General features: G+C 38.9%; 1 protein-coding gene across 2 annotated transcripts in view; it reads left to right on the forward strand.

Moving 5' to 3' along the window:
* Positions 1–1,507: 1,507 nt before the first annotated feature.
* Positions 1,508–19,634, forward strand: part of PALS1 (protein associated with LIN7 1, MAGUK p55 family member) — a 96,236-nt gene continuing 78,109 nt past the window's right edge. The window contains exon 1 of one of the 2 annotated variants that reach the window (XM_040477445.1): positions 1,508–1,569. The gene's annotated coding sequence lies outside the window, so the exon portion shown is untranslated. The other variant, XM_040477444.1, reaches the window with a different exon arrangement.

The raw sequence follows: 19,634 nt of genomic DNA on the forward strand, positions 1-19,634 counted from the left end.
TTCTTCTTCTTCTTCTTCTTCTTCTTCTTCTTCTTCTTCTTCTTCTTCTGCACACAAGGATAGTAATTTGAATGATTTGGGGATTCTGGGAATGTAATATTTAGCAGAGAATACATTTTTTTTTTTTATCTGCCATTGGGTCCACCCTCTTTTAAAACGAAAATACCTTTAGGAAGTAAAAATAATATTTGGAAAGCACTTTAGAAAGGTATTTCCCCATATTTTGAGATCAGTAGCTGCTCTCTCACACAGATAGTGATCGCCATTCTATTAGGGTGGGGTCCTGTGACAGAGGAGTCCAAGCAGCTGGTGAAACAAGGCTAGGTAGCTGGAGGGTTCATTTGGGCGGTGGTGTTTTGTAAACCTGCTTGGGGCCAGGCAATTGGAAGATCTGGGTAAAGAGTGACTATCTTCCTAAGAGGCCATTTCTCTGAACAGGTAGATCAGTGGTTCTTAACTGCAGGCGATTTTGCCACCAGGGGACCTTTGGCAACGTCTAGAGACATTTTGCTGGTCACCAATGGGGGTAGTGGTACTACTGGCACCCAATAGGGAGAGACCAGGGATGCTGCTAAACACCCTACAATGCACCGAACAGCCCCCATGACAAATTAGCTGGTCCAAATTCAATAGCGCTAAGACTGGGAAACCCTGTGCCAGAGGAAGAACTCATTGAGGAGCTTAGAGGAAGCTTCTTGAATTATTATTTACTTTACGCATTTAAGAGAAAATAGGTCACATACACGCCTTTTTTATTTCCTTTTTGGATGTGACTAACAGTTTCTAAGGAGTCCTGGAGACTTTTTGTGGATTTCCTTGCACTGCATACGGGGTGGCCCAGGTAACTAAGTGCATTCACTCGAGTTTTGTGAAACAGCTGTGGCCCGGCGCTTCTTCCTTTCCGTTTTTCAGAACTCGGTCCTAGCTGCTAGCTTTTTGGAGTTTTCTGCCGTAACAGAGAATTCTGTGGGACGCTACACATATCCAGGTGTTTAAGTATGTCATGGTTCTTTAAACAAATGTTAGATTGTGTGACGTGCCTCACAGAACACTGGAGTTGCCTCAACGGGAACCAGATTTTCTTCAGGAGCTGACTGACGGGCAGTCAGGGAGACTAAGGTCAAGGGCTCTCCCGACTACAGCCCGCGTCGGACTAAGTCTCAGGGAAATCTCACGTCCCCACACGGCTCGGCCGGGCGGCTCAACCTCAAAGCGGTCGCCTCACGCGGACGAGCAAAAAGCAGCTCGCGTTTCACTTAGAGGCGCGCGAGTGCGCGCGACCCAGGGCTCGGGGCTGCGGGGCGGACCAACGAGTGGGCCCTCCCTCCACGCCGGCGCGGGATTGGGCGAACCGCGCCAGCCTCCGGGCCTAGCAGCGGGCGGGGCGCGCCGAGGAGGGAACTGGGATAGGCGCGCCCGCTGCGCCAGCGTGCCGGGGGCGCGTGCGCGGTCTCGCGGCGGCCGCGGGGGCCGGTCTCGCGCGGTCTCGAGGCGGACTTGCTGGCGGCGGTGGCGGCGGTGACGGCGGCGACTGGCGGTGGGGCGCAGGCGGGGTCTAAGGATTGTGAGGTGGGGAATCGGGAGTTTCTGGGTTCTTTATCCGGTATTTTAAGTGCCGCAGGGGAGCTGTCGTTTGTGCAGTGTGTGGGAGCGGCCGGGGCGGGAGGATCGCCGGCCGCCGTGGCGCAGAGGTAAGAGGACCAGCGGCGGCTCTGTGTAGAGATCTTAATCAACAGGTCCCCGGGAGCGCGTCGGGGGAGGGGCGGCGGGGCTTGTCCCCTCCCCCACCCGCCGCTCGCATTGCCCGGGCGGGACCGGCGGCTGCTCTGCTGGCGTCTCCAGGCGGCGGGAGCCGCGGGCTGGCGGCGCAGGGCGTGAGTCCAACCTTTGTCCCCCGGGGGGAACGCTGGCAGGCCCTGCCCGCTCCCTCTGCCTTGGCGTGGGACCACCCTGGCGGGGGTTCCTGCCTGCTCTGCCCTAGACGCCGGAGGCACAGCAGGGAGTCCCCTCTTCTCTGCGCCTCCGGCCCCGAGTTCGCGACTCCTGGGACTCCCCCTAAAGCGGGAAGGGGAGATCGGCGGGGCGAACACTTTCCTTTAGAAGACGGAATGTAGTCAGCGTTCCTCTGCCTGACTCAGCTCCTGGTATTCGGCTGCTCTTTGCGTTCTTTAAACAAATAAACAGTTTCTACTTCCTTGTGTCCACTTTTAAAGAAAACCCTAATGTCGTTAATGGTTTCTGATAATTTACTTCAAGTTTGCAAGGTGAACTTTGAAGCCTGTAAATTGTTGTAACCTTCATTTAATGAAAGACGCTTTAAATAATCTTTGGTGCAAATTATGTAACTTCCTAATAATAATAACAACTCACCTTCTGTTTAGTTGATTGGCATACAGTAATGTGTACGGAATTTAGGTTTTGGTCGGAAGGTTTTTCTTGGCAGTGGCGCTAAAATTAAAATCTGATAGCTAGGTTTTTAGAAGTATGTAAGTGTGTGTTTTATCTCCTTGCTTGTTTAGAATTGTAAGAATTTAGATTTGGAAAGCCCATAGAACAGGACTTTTGAAATACTGATTTTCTTGACAAGGTAAAAGGTGTTAATATTTCTGATTTTTAAAAAAGTAATCTCATGCTTTAATAATAGTATCCTAATTATGCCTTTGGAATATACCAGAAGTTAATAACCTATTAAATTCTGCAGTAGGAGCAAATGACATGTGGTTATTGGTGTCTTTGATGTTTAAATATTGGTGGTAATGAAATTGTTAAGTAAGCTTTTTTTGAATTATGAACTACTGTGTGTGTGCGTGTGTGGTTTTTTTTTTTTTCACTAGTTCCCTGTGGACATGGCATAATAAACTTTAAAAGGCTCTTTAAACTATTGCAGTAGGCTGAAGCCATTAAATTATAATGTAAGATCTTTATAGATGAACAGGCAAAAATACGAAAAGCAATTCATTATTTTATCTTTTTTAAAAAAATAATTTTTATCATGTATCTAAATGACTTTTGGTAGACAGACCTGAACTTGACAAGTAAAGATGGACTCATTAATAATATTAACTTGATTTAGAATATTAAAATGGGAGAATTTTGCCTGAGGGTGACCCAAGTCAGTATGGTGGGTTTTGCGGTTTATATGCTCTTTATAAATTATGATCTTGATTAAAAAGTTCATCACAAACCAGGAAATTCGGTCCATTTTATGTATCAATATACTAAGATGTTCTGTTTCTCTGATAGTTTCTGATTTCAGGGTGTCTGAGAAAAAATGGTTTCTCAACATAGATTCTTTATAATTCTTGATTATATATTTATTGAATCATAGAATTCTTGAGTTGGAAATAATCTTAGTGTTGTATAGCTTAACATCTTCATTTTCTAGGAAAAGGAAAGTGAGGTTTATAGAGTTAAGGAGTCCATAGTTTGACTGCTTATTAGTGGCAAAGTTGAAACTAAATGCTGAATACTTGTCTCCAGATTCCAAGTACAGTGCTCTTTTCACTATATACTATTGTTAGATAAACCAGTAAACTATTCTTCTCAAAATCATATATGTAGCTAGCACGATTGAATCTTCCTGCATTTCTTTTCTTTTTTTAAATAACCACTGAATGCAATTACTTCACTGCTTTCAGTTTTTCAATTATTTTGTTTTCAGATTTTCAGTATTTTAAACAATGTTTAGTGAGTATCTTTGTGCATGTTTCCTCAAGCACATGTATGAGGGTTTCCCTAGAAAGTATACCTACCTGTAGGTGGAATTGCTGGGCCATAGGTTGATGCGCGTTTTCAGCTTTGCTAGCTGCTATCACATTATCCTCTAAAGTTGTAACGATTTGCATTACTGCCAACGGTATACAAGTCATCCTTGCCCGCACTTGGAATTGTTAGGTGGCATGGTCAGATAATTAATTTTATGCCAATCTGATAAATGATGTTTTGTTTTCTTTGTTTTGAAAAGATTTTAACTTTATTTTTAATTTACATGAAATGAAATTAATGCTTTTTCTTGGACAATTGTTTTGACAAATGCATAGAGCTGTGTGACTACCAAAATTGGGTACAGATCCAGCACCCAAAATTCCCTTAAGCTGCTCTTCTGTAATCAACCCTTCTTTCACCTGTAACCCTTGGCAATTAATGACCTGTTGTCTTCCCCTGGAGTATGTCTTTTCTAGACTATCATATAAACGGAATCAATTAGTATTTATTTAGCCTTTTGAGTCTTGTTTCTTTCATTTAGCATAATATAGTTGGGTATTCATCCATGTTGTGAGGCTATCAGCAATTCCTTCTGTTTTACTGCTGAATATAGTATTCCATTGTATGGATTTACCACAGTTAGCTTATTTGCCAGTTGAAGGATATTTGAGTTAGTTTTTTAAATTAAAAAGACTTTTTTAACCATGAAAAAGCTGCTATAAATCTCTAGGAACAGTTTTTTTTTGTTTTTTTTTTTAATTTTTTTTTTCAACGTTTATTTATTTTTGGGACAGAGAGAGACAGAGCATGAACGGGGGAGAGGCAGAGAGAGAGGGAGACACAGAATCAGAAACAGGCTCCAGGCTCTGAGCCATCAGCCCAGAGCCCGACGCAGGGCTCGAACTCACGGACCGCGAGATCGTGACCTGGCTGAAGTCGGACGCTTAACCGACTGCGCCACCCAGGCGCCCCTCTAGGAACAGTTTTTGTGTGAACATAAGTCTTCCTTTCTGGGTCATATGGTAAGTGTGTGTTTAAACTTAAAAACCGGTGTGTGGTAGGCAGAATAATGGCCCACAAAGATAGCTTAATCCCTAGAACCTGTGAATAAATTAGGTTACACGGTAAAGGCAAAATAAAGTTGCAGTGGAATTAAGGTTGCTAATCAGTTGACTTTAAAATAGGGAGGTTATCCTGGATTGTCTAGGTAGATCCGATGTATCATGAAAGTGCTTTTTAAAAGGGAGAGAGAAGCAGTATAGTAAGAAAAAAAAAAAAAAAAGATGTAAAACAGAAGCAGCACCAGAGGGATAGATGAAGAGTTCTCGGTTTTGAGGATGGAGAGAGGAGTCAGTCATAAACTAAAGGAATGTGGTCTTTAGAAGTTGGAAAAGGCTAGGAAATGGATTAACAGAACACAGCTTTGCCAGCATCTTGATTATAGCCCAGGGAGACCTATCTCAGATTTTTAACGAAAAGAACTGGAAAATAATAAATTTGTGTTGTTTAAAGCCACTAAGTCTTTGGTAATTTGTTACACAACATACTTTTCCAAAGAGCCTGAACCACTTTGTGTTCCTACCAGCAATGTGTGAAGAATGTTCCAGTTACTTTACATCCTCATCACTATGTATGGTCAGATTTTTTACCTTTACATTCTGATAGGTTTGTAGCCTTATCTCATTGTGGTTTTTATTTGCATTTTCTTGTGACTAATATGTTGAACATCTTTTCATATGCTTATTTATCATCTGTGTATCTTCTTCTGGTGAAGCAAAATCTTTTGCCCATTTTAAAATTGGATTTTCTTGGGCACATGGGTGGCTCAGTTGGTTGAGCATCTGATTTCAGCTCAGGTTGTGATCTCCCAGTTTGTGAGTTCCAGCCCCACATCGGGCTCACTGTTGTCAGCCCGTCAGCGTAGAGCCGGCTTCAGATCCTCTGTTCCCCTCTGGCCCTATCCTGATTGCGCTGTCCCCAAATTGGACTTTCTTAATGATGAGTTTTGAGTTTTTCATGGTCCTTGGTCAAACAGGTGATTTGCAGTGATTTTTCTGCCAGTTTGTGGCTTGCCTTTTCCATTCTCATAACCGTGCTTTTTGAAAACAGGTTTTACATTTTGATGAAGTGCAAAGTATCAGTATTTGTGTGTGTGTATGTGTATCTCTTGGCATTGTATATAAGCACTCTGTCTAACCCAACGTCACAAAGGTTTTTCCTGTTTACAAGTTTTATAGTTTTATGTATATTAAATTTAGAACTGTTTTCCTTTTTGAGTTAATTTTTACATAAAGAGAATTTAGGGTTGAGTTTCATTTATTTGTCCAGTTGTTCCATGACCATTTGTTGAAAAGACTACATTCTTTCTCCATTGAATTGCCTTTGTCTCTTGGTCAAAAAACATTTGACTACATTTTTATGGGCCTATTTCTAGACTCTTGTGTTTCATTGATCTGTTTGTCTATCCTTTACCAATATCACAATGTCTTGATTACTATAGTTTTAAAACAAATCTTGAAATCAGGTAATGTGAGTTCTCCCATATTTATTCATTTTTAAAAATTGTTTTAGTTATTTTAGTTCTTTTGCCTTTCCATATAAATATTAGGATCCTCTTGTTAATATCCACACCAAAAAAATATGCTAGGATTTTGATTGGGATTGTGTTTTATAGATAAACAAGGATGATTGATATCTTAACAAAATTGAGTTTTTCCAGTAAGAACATAGTATTTTTCTCCATTTACCTAGGTCTTCCTTTCATATATGTTTTGTAGTTTTCAACATATAAATCCTGTAAGTACTTGATTAAATCTATACTTAAGTATTTCAATTTTTGGTCCTATTATAAATGATTTTTTAAAAAAGCATGGGTTCTAATTGATCATTGCTAGTATATAGAAATATAATAGATTTTTTTTGTATTGACTTTGTACCCTCAGTTTTTACCAGACTCGTTCATTAGTTCTAGGGGTGTTTGTTTGTTTTTTGGTGGATTTCCTGGGGTTTTCTAAGTAGACAGTCATGTCATCTGTGAATAAAGAACTGTTTCTTTCTAATCTGATGCCTTTTCTTTTTTTGATTTATTGCACTTACTGCACATCTCACATTCTAATGAGATGTTTGAATAGGAGTGATGAAAGGAAACATCTTTGCTTTGTTTACAGTCTTAAAGGGAGATCATTCAGTCTTTCACCTTTAAATATGATGTTAGCTGTAGATAATTTCATAGATTTTCTAAATCAAGTTAAGGAAATTTTCTCTGAGGTTGCCTGGGGTTTTTTCATGAGTAGATGTTGAATTTTGTCAAATGCCTTTTCTGTATCTGTTGAGGTAATCATGTGGGTATCTTTTCTGAAATCTGTTAATATGGTGACTTACACTAAGCAATTTTCAAATGTTGAACTAGCCTTGCATATTTCTAGGAAAGCTCTGGAGTTGTTTCAAATAAAAGTAATTTTGGGTTATTTTTCTTTGACTTGTATACATTAGCATTTATTCTTAACGATGAAGAAGGAAACTGAATATAAGATTTTGTGAGAGGGGTGCCTGGGTGGCTCAGTCAGTTGAGTGTCGGACTCAGGTCATGATCTCGTGGTCTGTGAGTTCAAGCCCCATGTCGGGCTCTGTGCTGACAGCTCAGAGCCTGGAGCCTGCTTCAGATTCTGTGTCTCCCTCTCTCTCTGCCCCTCCCCCGCTCATGCTCTCTCTCTCTCTCTCTCTGTCAAAAATAAATAAACATTAAAAAAATTTTTTTTTTAGTTTTGTGTTTTTGTTTTTGTTTTTTTTTAACGTATATTTATTTTTGGGAGAGCAAGACAGAGACAGTGCGAGCAGGGAAGGGGCAGAGAGAGAGGGAGACACAGAATCTGAAGCAGGCTCCGGGCTCTGGAGCTCTAACCCATGAACCATGAGATCATGACCTGAGCTGAAGTTGGACACTTAACCAATTGAGCCATGCAGGTGCCCTGCGAGTAAAGTGTTTATAAAGGCAGAGGAGTCAAGATATTCCTTAATAGTTATGTACATTTTACATGTTGGTAGGACTTAAGTTTTCTTGGTCTATACTGGAGTTTGTACACTGTAGTTTACCACTGCAGGACTCTTGTCTAAAATTACTAAATGAAGGAAGAAAATATTATTTGTATCATTGTAATCAAATACTTCTCATGCTAATTTAGGAAAGCTGTTTAAATTTATTTGAATGCTGAAGTAAATTTGGAATGAAGATGAAATTATTTAATTAGAAGATTTTTACTTGGAATAAAAGCAATGGGAATTTTAATTTTTTTTTTTTAATGTTTGTTTATTTTTGAGAGACAGAGCATGTGAGCAGGGGAAGGACAGAGAGAGGGAGACACAGAATCTGAAGTAGGCTCCAGTCTCTGAGCTGTCAGCACAGGGCCTGACGCGGGCTCAAACTCATGATCCGTTAGATCATGACCTAAGCTGAAGTCAGATGCTCAACCGACTGAGCCACCCAGGCACCCCAAAAGCAATGGGAATTTTAAAAAACAACAAAAACCCAGCCTCTTTCCTCACATCAGAAAATCAACCACAGACCTTTGAGAAATCACATAAATGTTTGTCTTAGTGTAGAATGAATTTAGCGATGTATTAAATAAAAAATATGAAGTGAAATATGTTACCTGTAAGAAAGAGGCTCTTTTTTGCTGTACTGAAGATGTTCCTTCATGCAAATTTTGGGTATATGGTAAAAAGATGCATGTTCATTTTAACATTTGGAATTGTAAAAGTTTTTCCTCCCATCAGTTCAAACTAAACCTTCATTATGAGAATAAAGTTTCAGTAATTTCATAATCAAGCTGTTTAATTTCAACATTTTTATAAGTTTGGGCTTATATGATTTAATCATAAAATTCAGGCATTGTGGCCTCTGTCTCATATAATTTTAAAGTTTTCTTTTTAGTTTACTAGTTGTCCCAAGACCCTGAACATTGAAGTTTTGAGGCCTCTGAGGTTCTTGGCAATTTTGATCCTTTAAGACAAGGGTTGACAACTTTCTGTAAAGGGCCAAGATAGTAAATACTTAAGCTTTGGGGGCCATATCATTTCTATTGCAAGTACTCAACTCTGCTGTTGCAGTGTAAAGGCAGCCAAAGAAGTGAATGTTCCAGTAAAACTTTATAAAAACAGGGTTTGCCTGACTTGACCTGTGGTTTTAGTTTGCCTACTTTTGTTTTGGGCAAAAAGTCAGCAGGAGAAATGAAAATAATTGTAGTAATGTAGTGGTAAGAGCATTAGGATGAGCTTAGTTGGGAAATTAGTCCATGCTGTAATTCCCAGCCAGGCTCTCACTTTCCTCGTCTGTAACATGTAGCTGCCTCAGAAGATGATTAAAAAGATTAAAATAAGGTATTGAAGGCCCTGAGCAAAATATTCTGACAGGTGGTAGATACTTAATAAGTATTTGCCTCTCCTCCTCCAATTTTGTTGCTGTGTAATGCTTTGTGATCAACAGATATTAAATAATTAAGGAGATTCAGGTTTTTTACAGTTTGTAGTATATCTAAAGTTATTCCAAATATTAGAAATTATTAGAATAAGGATTAGAAATAATTGTGTTTATAGCTAAATTGCTTTGAATTTTTTTTTTTTAATGTTTATTTTTGAGAGAGAGCACGAGCAGGGGAGGGGCAGGGAGAGAGGGAGAAAGAGGATCCAAAGCGGGCTCTGTGTTGACAGCAGAGAGCCTGACATGGGACTTGAAACACGAACTGTGAGATCATGACCTGAGCCAAGGTAGGATGCTCAAACTGACTGAACCACCCAGGTGGTCCGACATTAGATTGTTTTAAGAGAACTTATTAGTTGTTCAAAATTGGAAGCAGGATCATGGAATTAACTCAATAGTATGCAAGTGACTTTAAGGATTGAGTTTATAATGTTTAAGAATTACAAATTTATTTAAATATATCATAGTTTATTTAACCATATTACTTTATTGTTGGTGGACCTATGAGTTGTTTCTAGTTTTTGGTTGCTATGAATATTATGAGTGTTCTGTACATTCATCATGGTGTATATAAGTACATGTGTTTCTCTAGGGCTGTGCTCTCCAGTATCCAGTATGGCAGTCACTAGCCGCATGTGACTATTTAAATGTAAATTAACTGAAATTAAAAATTCAGTTCCTCTGTTGCAGGAGCAACATTTCAAGTGCTCAGTAGCCATATATGGCCAGTGGCTATGTTGTTATTTGCACAGTGTAGATGTAGAATTTTTCCATTATTATAGAAAGTTCTATTGGACAATAATGTTCCCAAGTATATAATTAGGAATGAAATTATTGGATGATAAGGTATAGATGTTGTCAGTTTATTAGATAATGCCAAACTTTTTCAGTGTGATTCATTTTATTAATACATACTTCTAGCAGCAAACTATTGAGTTTCCTTAAATTGCCTTACTGAAATTGCATAAATTCCACTTTATTAATACTGGACATGTAAATTTAACTATTATTAATGTTTTGTGAATCTGATGGTTCTCTGGACCCTTCACCTGTAACACACACACTATTGGGCGTAGAGTATTAGGGGATTCGTGGAAATTAGGTCGTGAACCCCAAATTCAAGCCTCTAACTCACATGATTCATCACATGATTCATCACGTGATTCTATTCACTATATAGATACCCTACAGATATTTTTCAAAAAATTTTTTTTTCCTTTCTAAGTTTATTTATTTATTGGGGGCAGACAGAGAATCCCAAACAAGCTCACTGTTGTTAAGTGCAGAGCCTGACATGCGCTCAGTTTTACAAACCTTGAGATCATGACCTGAGCCAAAATCAAGAGTCTGATGCTTAACTGACTGAGCCAGTCGCCCCTACAGATGTTTTTCAAAATAATGATTCACTTTAAAAGTAATCAACAGATACTTAAGAGTTTATGAAAGGAAATTTGATAATTCTTTGTAGGTATCTTGAAGGGACAGTGTTCCTTTTATACCTTACCATTTAGACATAATACCTTATCCTTTTACACTTAAACTTTATAGTGAAAGTAGTAATTCATTTGGCTAAATCACAGTACTTTTTGCTTTCCTCTAACTCTTACCTAGAACAGTATCTCTTGCCCCATCTCTTAATGTGTTATATAGTATGTATATCCTTTGTGTATATTTTAAGTATTAACAGCTACATTGTAAGGTTTTTATTAGTATTCTCCCTTTTACAAATGAAGAAACAGAGGCTCAGAGAGATTAACTGTCTTATCCAAAGTCTTATTGTGAGTGATAGCAAGGATTTGAATTCAGTTTATTTGACTCCAGAGACCTTGGATTTTTCTACTTTGCCTGTATTTTAGTCTGCCTTAAGACTTATTTTAACAGTGTCTTTTTGGTATGATGAAAATCTTTTTGAGGAATGCCGTGTTTGATTTAGTGTTTGAATGTACTTGAATTAAAGTGAAGAACCGTGAAACTGTAAATTGTAAGCTCCTTAAGGATTAGGAGCTATTGTCTTTATCTTGATACCTCACTGCTTAATATGGCCCATAGTAGATGCATGTTACCAGTTTGCACTTTTATTATTTGTTTAAATTTTAGCCTTGCTTGTGAGTTTAATAAATATCAGAGACTGTTCTAACCTAGTCACCCCCTGGAACTTGATAGAATTTGAGATTCAAAACGCAATTCCGTATATCCTGTGTTGGCCATAAATGTATTTAATGGCGGTGTCTAACTTTCACATAGTCTTGATTAACTTTCTACAAAGATATAAACATAAACAGATAAATTTGCTAATGGCTTTTTCTTGCTTTTCCAAGGGCCTTTACTGTGTAAAGGCATTACAGTGTAGTTACAGTCCTTGCATAGATTAAGTACTCAGGCTATAGAGTCAGAGTTATGCCGCAATACCTTCTTGTCCTGTGTGTGACTCTGGGTATGTTAACTTATCAAAGTCTGACTCCTTATTTGCAGAATGGAATTGTATCAGTGCCCAATTCAGAGGGTGGTAGGGGAGGACAAACCTTTTTCTATCCTCTTAGGTTCACTGTGACAAAAGACAGATTAACAGGAAAAGTGACTTATTACTAACTGTGCATATGGAGATCCTCATAGAAAAGAATTGAAGTCCCAAAGAAACAGTGAGGCTGAGCAATAAATTGTGGAAAAGTGACAAGACAGAGGAAAAGAGGTTTAGGCCTTTAAGGATTATAAATTGTGGGAAGGTAAGTATGTGGGGAAAACTAATGGAAAATAAAGTTTATTTTAGTAAGGTTTGTTATACAGATTGAAGTTGGTGCCTTCTCCATTGATGAGAGTAACTTCCCAGGATTGAGTCCTCTTCCTTGTACCTTTATAAAGGGAAGTTTCTGCCTGTTTGTTTGTTTGTTTGTTTGTTTGTTTGTTTATTTATTTATTTATTTATTTTGAAACGTTTATTTATTTTTGAGACAGAGGGAGACAGAGCATGAACAGGGGAGGGGCAGAGAGAGAGGGAGACACAGAATCTGAAACAGGCTCCAGGTTCTGAGCTGTCAGCACAGAGCCCGACGCGGGGCTCGAACTCACGGACCGTGAGATCATGACGTGAGCCGAAGTCGGACGCTTAACCGACTGAGCCACCCAGGCGCCCCTCTGCCTGCTTTTTAACCAGATAAGGGGAGGGCATTGAATTTTTTTCCCCCTGTGTGGACTGTCTTTTTTTCCATTTTTTTTTTTTTTTTTTTTTTTTTTTTAAAGAGAGAGAACTGGCACAGGGGAGCTGGGGAGAGGGGCTGAGAGAGAGACTCTTAAGCAGCTCCACACCCAGCACAGAGCCTGTGGGCTTGATCTCACAACCAAGAGATCTTGACCTGAGCCAAAATCAAGGTTCTGACACTTAACCAACTGAGCCACCCAAGCACCCCAATTTTTGTGTTTTTTGAGAAAGCGTGTGAGTGGGGGAGGGGCAGAGGGAGAGGAAGAGAGAACTTTTTTTTGTTGTTTATTTATTTACTTAGAGAGAGAGAGAGAGAGGGAGAGAGAATGGGAGAGGAGCAGAGAGGAGAGAGAGAGTCCCAGGCAGGCTCTACACTGACAGTGTAGAGCCCAAAGTGGGGCTCAAACTCAAGAACTGTGAGATCATGACCTGAGCCGAATTCCAGAGTCGGCTGCTTAACTGACTGAGCCACCCAGGGGCCAATTAATTTAAATTTTGTTAACATATAGTGCAATATTGGTTTCAGGAATAGAATTCAGTGATTCATCACTTACATACAACACCCAATGCTCATCACAAGTGCTGTCCTTAGTACCCATCTAGCCCATCTCCCACCCACTTTCCCTCCATCAACCCATGGTGCTCTATCATTAAAAGTCTCTTGTGGTTTGTTTCTCTCTGTTTTCTTCCCCCTTTCCCATATGTTGATTTGTTGTTTCTTAAATTTCGCATGAGTGAGATCATATGGTATTTCTTTCTCTGATTGACTTAGTTCACTTAGCATAATACATTCTAGCTCCATCTATGTCATTGCAGATGGCAAGATTTCATTCTTTTTGATGGCTGAGTAATATCCATTGTGTATATATTCCACATTATCTCTTCATCAGTTGATGTATATTTGGGCTCTGTCTATAGTTTGGCTATTGTTGATAATGCTGTTATAAATATTGGGGTGCATGTACCCCTTTGAGTCTGTATTTTTGTATCCTTTGAGTAAATACCTAATAGTGGAATTGCTGGATTAAAGGGTAGTTCTATTTTTAGCTTTTTGAGGAACTTCATACTGTTCTCCGGAGTGGCCACACCAGTTTACATTCCAGTTTACACAACAGTGCAAGATTGTTCCCCTTTCTCTGCATCCTTGCCAGCACCTGTTGTTTCTCGTGTTGTTAATTTTAGCCATTCTGACAGGTGTGAGGTGGTATCTCATCATGGTTTTAATTTGTATTTCCCTGATGATGAATGACGTTGAGCGTCTTTTCATATGTCTGTTAGCCATCTGTATTCTTTGGAAAAGTGTTCATGTCTTTTGCCTATTCATTGGATTATTATTTTGGGAGGGAGTAATTGAGTTTGATAAGTTCTTTATAGATTTTGCATACTAACCCTTGACTAGGTATGTTATTTGCAAATGTCTTCTCCCATTCTATAGGCTGCCTTTTAGTTTTGTTGATTGTTTCCTTCACTGTCAGAAGCTTTTTTTTTTTTTTTTTAATTTACATCCAAATTAGCCTATAGTGCAACAGTGATTTCAGGAGTAGATTCCTTAATGCCCCTTTAGCCCATCCCCCCTCCCACAACCCCTCCAGTAACCCTCTGTTTGTTCTCCATATTTAAGAGTCTCTTATGTTTTGTCCTCCTCCCTGTTTTTATATTATTTTTATTTCTCTTCCCTTATGTTCATCTGTTTTGTCTCTTAAAGTCCTCATATGAGTGAAGTTATGATATTTGTCTTTCTCTGACTAATTTCGCTTAGCATAATACCCTCCAGTTACATCCATGCAGTTGCAAATGGCAAGATTTCATTCTTTTTGATTGCCGAGTAATACTCCATTGTGTATATATGTACATGTACCACATCTTCTTTATCTATTCATCCATTGATGGACATTTGGGCTCTTTCCATACCTTGGCTATTGTTGATAGTACTGCTATAAACATCGGAGTGCATATGTCCCTTCGAAACAGCACACCTGTATCCGTTGGATAAATACCTAGTAGTGCACTTGCTGGGTTGTAGGGTAGTTCTATTTTTAATTTTTTGAGGAACCTCCACACTGTTTTCCATAGTGGCTGCACTAGCTTGCATTCCCAGCAGCAATGCAAAAGAGATCTTCTTTCTCTGCATCCTCCCCAACATCTGTTGTTGCCTGAGTTGTCAATGTTAGCCATTCTGACAGGTGTAAGGTGGTATCTCATTGTGGTTTTGATTTGTATTTCCCTGATGATGAGTGATGTTGAGCATTTTTTCATGTGTCGGCCATCTGGATGTCTTCTTTGGAGAAGTGTCTATTCATGTCTTTTGCCCATTTCTTCACTGGGTTATTTGTTTTTTGGGTGTTGAGTTTGGTAAGTTCTTTATAGATTTTGGATACTAACCCTTTATCTGATATGTCATTTTCAAATATCTTCTCCCATTGTGTCAATTGCCTTTTAGCTTTGCTGATTGTTTCCTTCGCTGTGCAGAAGCTTTTTATTTTAATTAGGTCCCAGTAGTTCATTTTTGCATTTGTTTCCCTTTCCTCCAGAGATGTGTTAAGTAAGAAGTTGCTACAGCCAAGATCAGAGAGGTTTTTGCCTGCTTTCTCGAGGATCTTAATGGCTTCCTGTCTTACATTTAGGTCTTTCATCCATTTTGAGTTTATTTTTGTGTATGGTGTAAGAAAGTGGTCCAGGTTCTTTCTTCTGCATGTCGCTGTCCAGTTTTCCCAGCACTACTTGCTGAAGAGACTGCCTTTTATTCCATTGGATAGTCTTTCCTGATTTGTCAAAGATTAGTTGGCCATACATTTGTGGGTCCATTTCTGGGTTCTCTATTCTGTTCCATCGATCTGAGTGTCTGTTTTTGTGCCAGTAGCATACTGTCTTGGTATTACAGCTTTGTAGTATAGCTTGAAGTCCGGGATTGTGATGCCTCCTGCTTTGGTTTTCTTTCAAGATTGCTTTGGCTGTTCGGGGTCTTTTCTGGTTCCATACAAATTTTAGGATTGTTTGTTCTAGCTCTGTGAAGAATGCTGGTGTTATTTTGATAGGGATTGCATTGAATATGTAGATTGCTTTGGGTAGTATCGACATTTTAACAATATTTGTTCTTCCTGTCCAGGAGCATGGAATCTTTTTCCATTTTTTTGTGTCTTCTTCAATTTCTTTCATAAGCTTTCTATAGTTTTCAGTGTATAGATTTTTTGCCTCCTTGGTTGATTTTATTTCTAGGTATTTTATGTGTTTTGGTGCAATTGTAAATGGGATCGATTCCTTGATTTCTCTTTCTGTTGCTTCACTTTTGGTGAATAGGAATGCAACCGGTATCTGTGCATTGATTTTATATCCTGCAACTTTGCCTAATTCATGGATCAGTTCTAGCAGTTTTTTGGTGGATGTCAGAAGCTTTTTATCTTGATGAAGCCCCAATAGTTTGTTTGCTTTTGTTTCCCTTGCCTTTATGTCTAGTAAGAAGTTGCTCTGGCCGAGGTCAAAGAGGTTGCTGCCTGTGTTCTCATCCAGGATTTTGATGGGTTTTGATGGTTTCCTGTCTCACATCCATTTTGAATTTATTTTTGTGTATGATAAGAAAGTGGCCCAGTTTCATTCTTCTGCATGTTGCCATCCAGTTTTCCCATACCATTTGTTGAAGAGACTGTCTTTTTTCCGTGGGGTATTCTTTCCTGCTTTGTTGAAGATTAGTTGACCATATAGTTGTGGGTCCATATCTGGGTTTTCTGTTATGTTCCATTAATCTGTTTTTGTGCCATTGCCATACTGTCTTGCTGATTACAGCTGTGTAATATAGCTTGAAATCTGGAATCAAGATGCCTCCAGTTTTGTTTTTTCTTTTTCAGGATTGCTTTGACTATTTGGGGCCTTTTGTGGTTCCATACAAATTTTAGGATTGTTTGTCTCGCTCTGCAAAAAACGATGGTGCTATTTTGAAAGGAATTGCGTTAAATATGTAGATTGCTTTGGGTGGTATAGATACTTTAACAGTGTCCTTCCAGTTCATGAGCATGGAATGCTTTTCCATTTCTTTATGTTCTCTTAAACTTCTTTCATAAGTATTCTATAGTTTTCAGAGTATAGATCTTTTACCTCTTTAGTTAGGTTTATTCCTAGGTATCTTATTGTTTTTGGTGCAATTGCAAATGGGATCGATTACTTGATTTCTTTTTCTGCTGCTTTGTTACTGATGGGTAGCAGTGCAACAGATTTCTGCATGTTGGTTTTATATCCTGAGACTTTGCTGAATTCATGTATTAGTTCTAGCAGATTTTTGGTGGAGTCTTCTGGTTTTCTACATAGAGTATCATGTCGTTGACAAATAGTGAAAATTTGACTTCTTCCTCGCCAATTTGGATGCCTTTTATTTTTGTTGTCTGATTGCTGAAGTTAAGACTTCCAGTACTATGTTAAATATTAATGGTGAGAGTGGACATTTTTGTCTTGTTCCTGACCATAGGGGAAAGGTTCTCTGTTTTTCCCCATTGAGGACGATATTAGCTGGGAGCCTTTCATACATGGCCTTTGTGATGTTGAGGTATGTTCCATCCATCCCTACTTTGCTGAGTGTTTTTGTCAAGAACGGATGCTGTATTTTGTCAAATGTTTTTTTCTGCATCTTTTCACATGATCATATGGTTCTTATCCTTTCTCTTATTAATGTGGTGTATCACGTTGATTGATGAATGAATATTGAAACAGTTCTCCAGCCCAGGAATAAATCCCACTTGATCATGGTGAATAATTCTTTTAATGTACTGTTGGATTCAGTTTGCTAATAGCTTGTTGAGAATTTTTGCATCCATGTTCATCAGGGATATTGGCCTGTAATTCTCCTTTTTAGTGGGGTCTTTGTCTGGTTTTGGAATTAAGGTAATGCTGGCTTTGTAGAATGAGTTTGGAAGTTTTCCTTCTATTTCTGTTTTTTGGAACAGTCTGAGAAGAATAGGTATTCTTCTTTAAATGTCTGGTAGAATTCCCCTGGGAAGCCATCTAGCCCAGAACTGTTGTTTGTTCTGAGATTTTTGATTACTAATTACGTTTCTTTGCTGGTTATGGGTCTGTTCAAAATTTCTATTTCTTCTTGTTTCAGTTTTGGTAATTTGTGAGTTTCTAGGAATTTTTCCATTTCTTCAGATTGCCCAGTTTATTGGCATATAATTTTTCATAGTATTCTTTTATAATTGCGTGTATTTCTCTGGTGTCGGTTCTGATCTCTCCTCTTTCATTTGTGATTTTATTTATTTGTGCCTTTTCTTTTTGTTAAGTCTGGCTAGGGGTTTATCAGTTTTTTTTTTTTTTTTTTTTTAATTTTTTTTTTTTCAACATTTATTTATTTTTGGGACAGAGAGAGACAGAGCATGAACGGGGGAGGGGCAGAGAGAGAGGGAGACACAGAATCGGAAACAGGCTCCAGGCTCTGAGCCTTCAGCCCAGAGCCTGACGCGGGGCTCGAACTCACGGACCGCGAGATCGTGACCTGGCTGAAGTCGGACGCTTAACCGACTGCGCCACCCAGGCGCCCCAATTTTGTTAGTTCTTTTAAAGAACCCGCTCTTAGTTTCGTTGATCTGTTCTACTGGATTTTTGTTTGTTTCTATATCATTTATTTCTGCTCTAAACTTTATTATTTCCCTTCTTCTCCTGGCTTTAGGTCTTATTTGCTGTTCCTTTTCTAGCTTCTTTAGGTATAAGGTTAGGTTGTGTTTTGGGGACCTTTTTTACTTCTTAAGATAGGCCTGAATTGCAGTATACTTCCCTTTTAGGACTGGCTTTGCTGCATCCCAAAAGTTTTAGATTGGCATGTTTTCATTTTCATTTGCTTCTTTGTATTGTTTTATTTTTTCTTTAATTTTCTGGTTAACACATTATTCTTTAATAGGATGTTCAAAACCTTCATGTATGTGAGCTTTCCAAATTTTTCTTGTGGTTGACTTTAAGTTTCATAGTGTTGTAGTCTGAAAATATGCACGGTATGATCTATCTCAGTCTTTTTGTACTTGTCGAGGACTGATTTGTGACTCAGTATATGATCTATTGTAGAGAATGTTCCATGTGCACTTGAAAGAATGTGTATTTTGCTTTAGGATGAAATGTCATGAGCATATCTGTTAAGTCCATCTGGTCCAGTGTGTAACTCAAAGCCATTTGTTTCCTTGTTGATTTTCTGCTTAGGTGATCTGTACATTGCTGTAAGTAGGGTGTTAAAGTCCCCTATTATTTTTGTATTATTATCAGTGAGTTTCTTTTTGTTTGTTATTAATTGATTTATATATTTGCATGCTGCCAAGTTGTGGGCATAATGTTTATAATTGTTAAATCTTCCTGAATGATAGACCCCTTAATTATAAGGCCCTTCTTCATCTCTTGTTACAGGCTTTGTTTTAAAATATAGTTTGTCTGATATAAGTATGGCTACTCCAGCTTGCTTTTGATGTCCATTAACATGATAGATGGTTTTCCATCCTCTCACTTTCAATCTGCAGATGTCTTTTGGTCTAAAATGAGTTGCAGGGTGCCTGGGTGGTTCAGTCAGTTAAGCATCTGAATTCGGCTCGAGTCATGATCTCATAGTTTGTGAGTTTGAGCTCCGCATCAGGCTCTGTGCTGACAGTTTGGAGGCTGCGTGGAATTCTGTCTCTCCGCCCCTCCTCCACTGGCACATGTGTGCTTTATCTCTCTCTCTCAAATAAGTAAACTTAAAATAAAATGAAATAAGTCTCTTGTAGGCAGCATATAGATAGATCTTTTTTTAAAATCCATTCTGATACTGTATGGTTTTTAAAAATATTTATTTTTGAGACAGAGAGAGAGAGCGCACATGTATGAGTGGGGGAGGTGCAGGCAGAGAAGGGGATACAGGATCCAAAGCGGGCTCTGAGCTGACAACAGAGAGCCTGATGCGGGCTCAAACTCATGAACCATGAGGACATAACCGGAGCCAAAGTCAGACACTCAGCCAACTGAGCTACCTGGGTGCTGTCCCACCCCCGTATGTCTTTTTTTTTTTTTTTGGAGCATTTAGTCCATTTACATTCAGAGTCATTCTTGAAAGATACGAATTTAGTACCCTTGTGTTACATGTAGAGTTGGTGTTTCTGGTTATGTTCTCTGGTCCTTTTTAGTCTTTGTTGCTTTTGGTCTTTTTTTCTCCCGACCTCCACTCAAAGAGTCCCCTTTAAAATTTCTTGTAGCACTTGAAGAAACAAAACAGACATACATAGGGGAAGGGGAGGAAAAATAAGGTAAAAACAGGGAGGG

Source organism: Herpailurus yagouaroundi, unplaced genomic scaffold (genome assembly GCF_014898765.1).
Source record: "Herpailurus yagouaroundi ecotype Mexico unplaced genomic scaffold, PumYag 141, whole genome shotgun sequence".
NCBI lineage: Eukaryota > Metazoa > Chordata > Mammalia > Carnivora > Felidae > Herpailurus > Herpailurus yagouaroundi.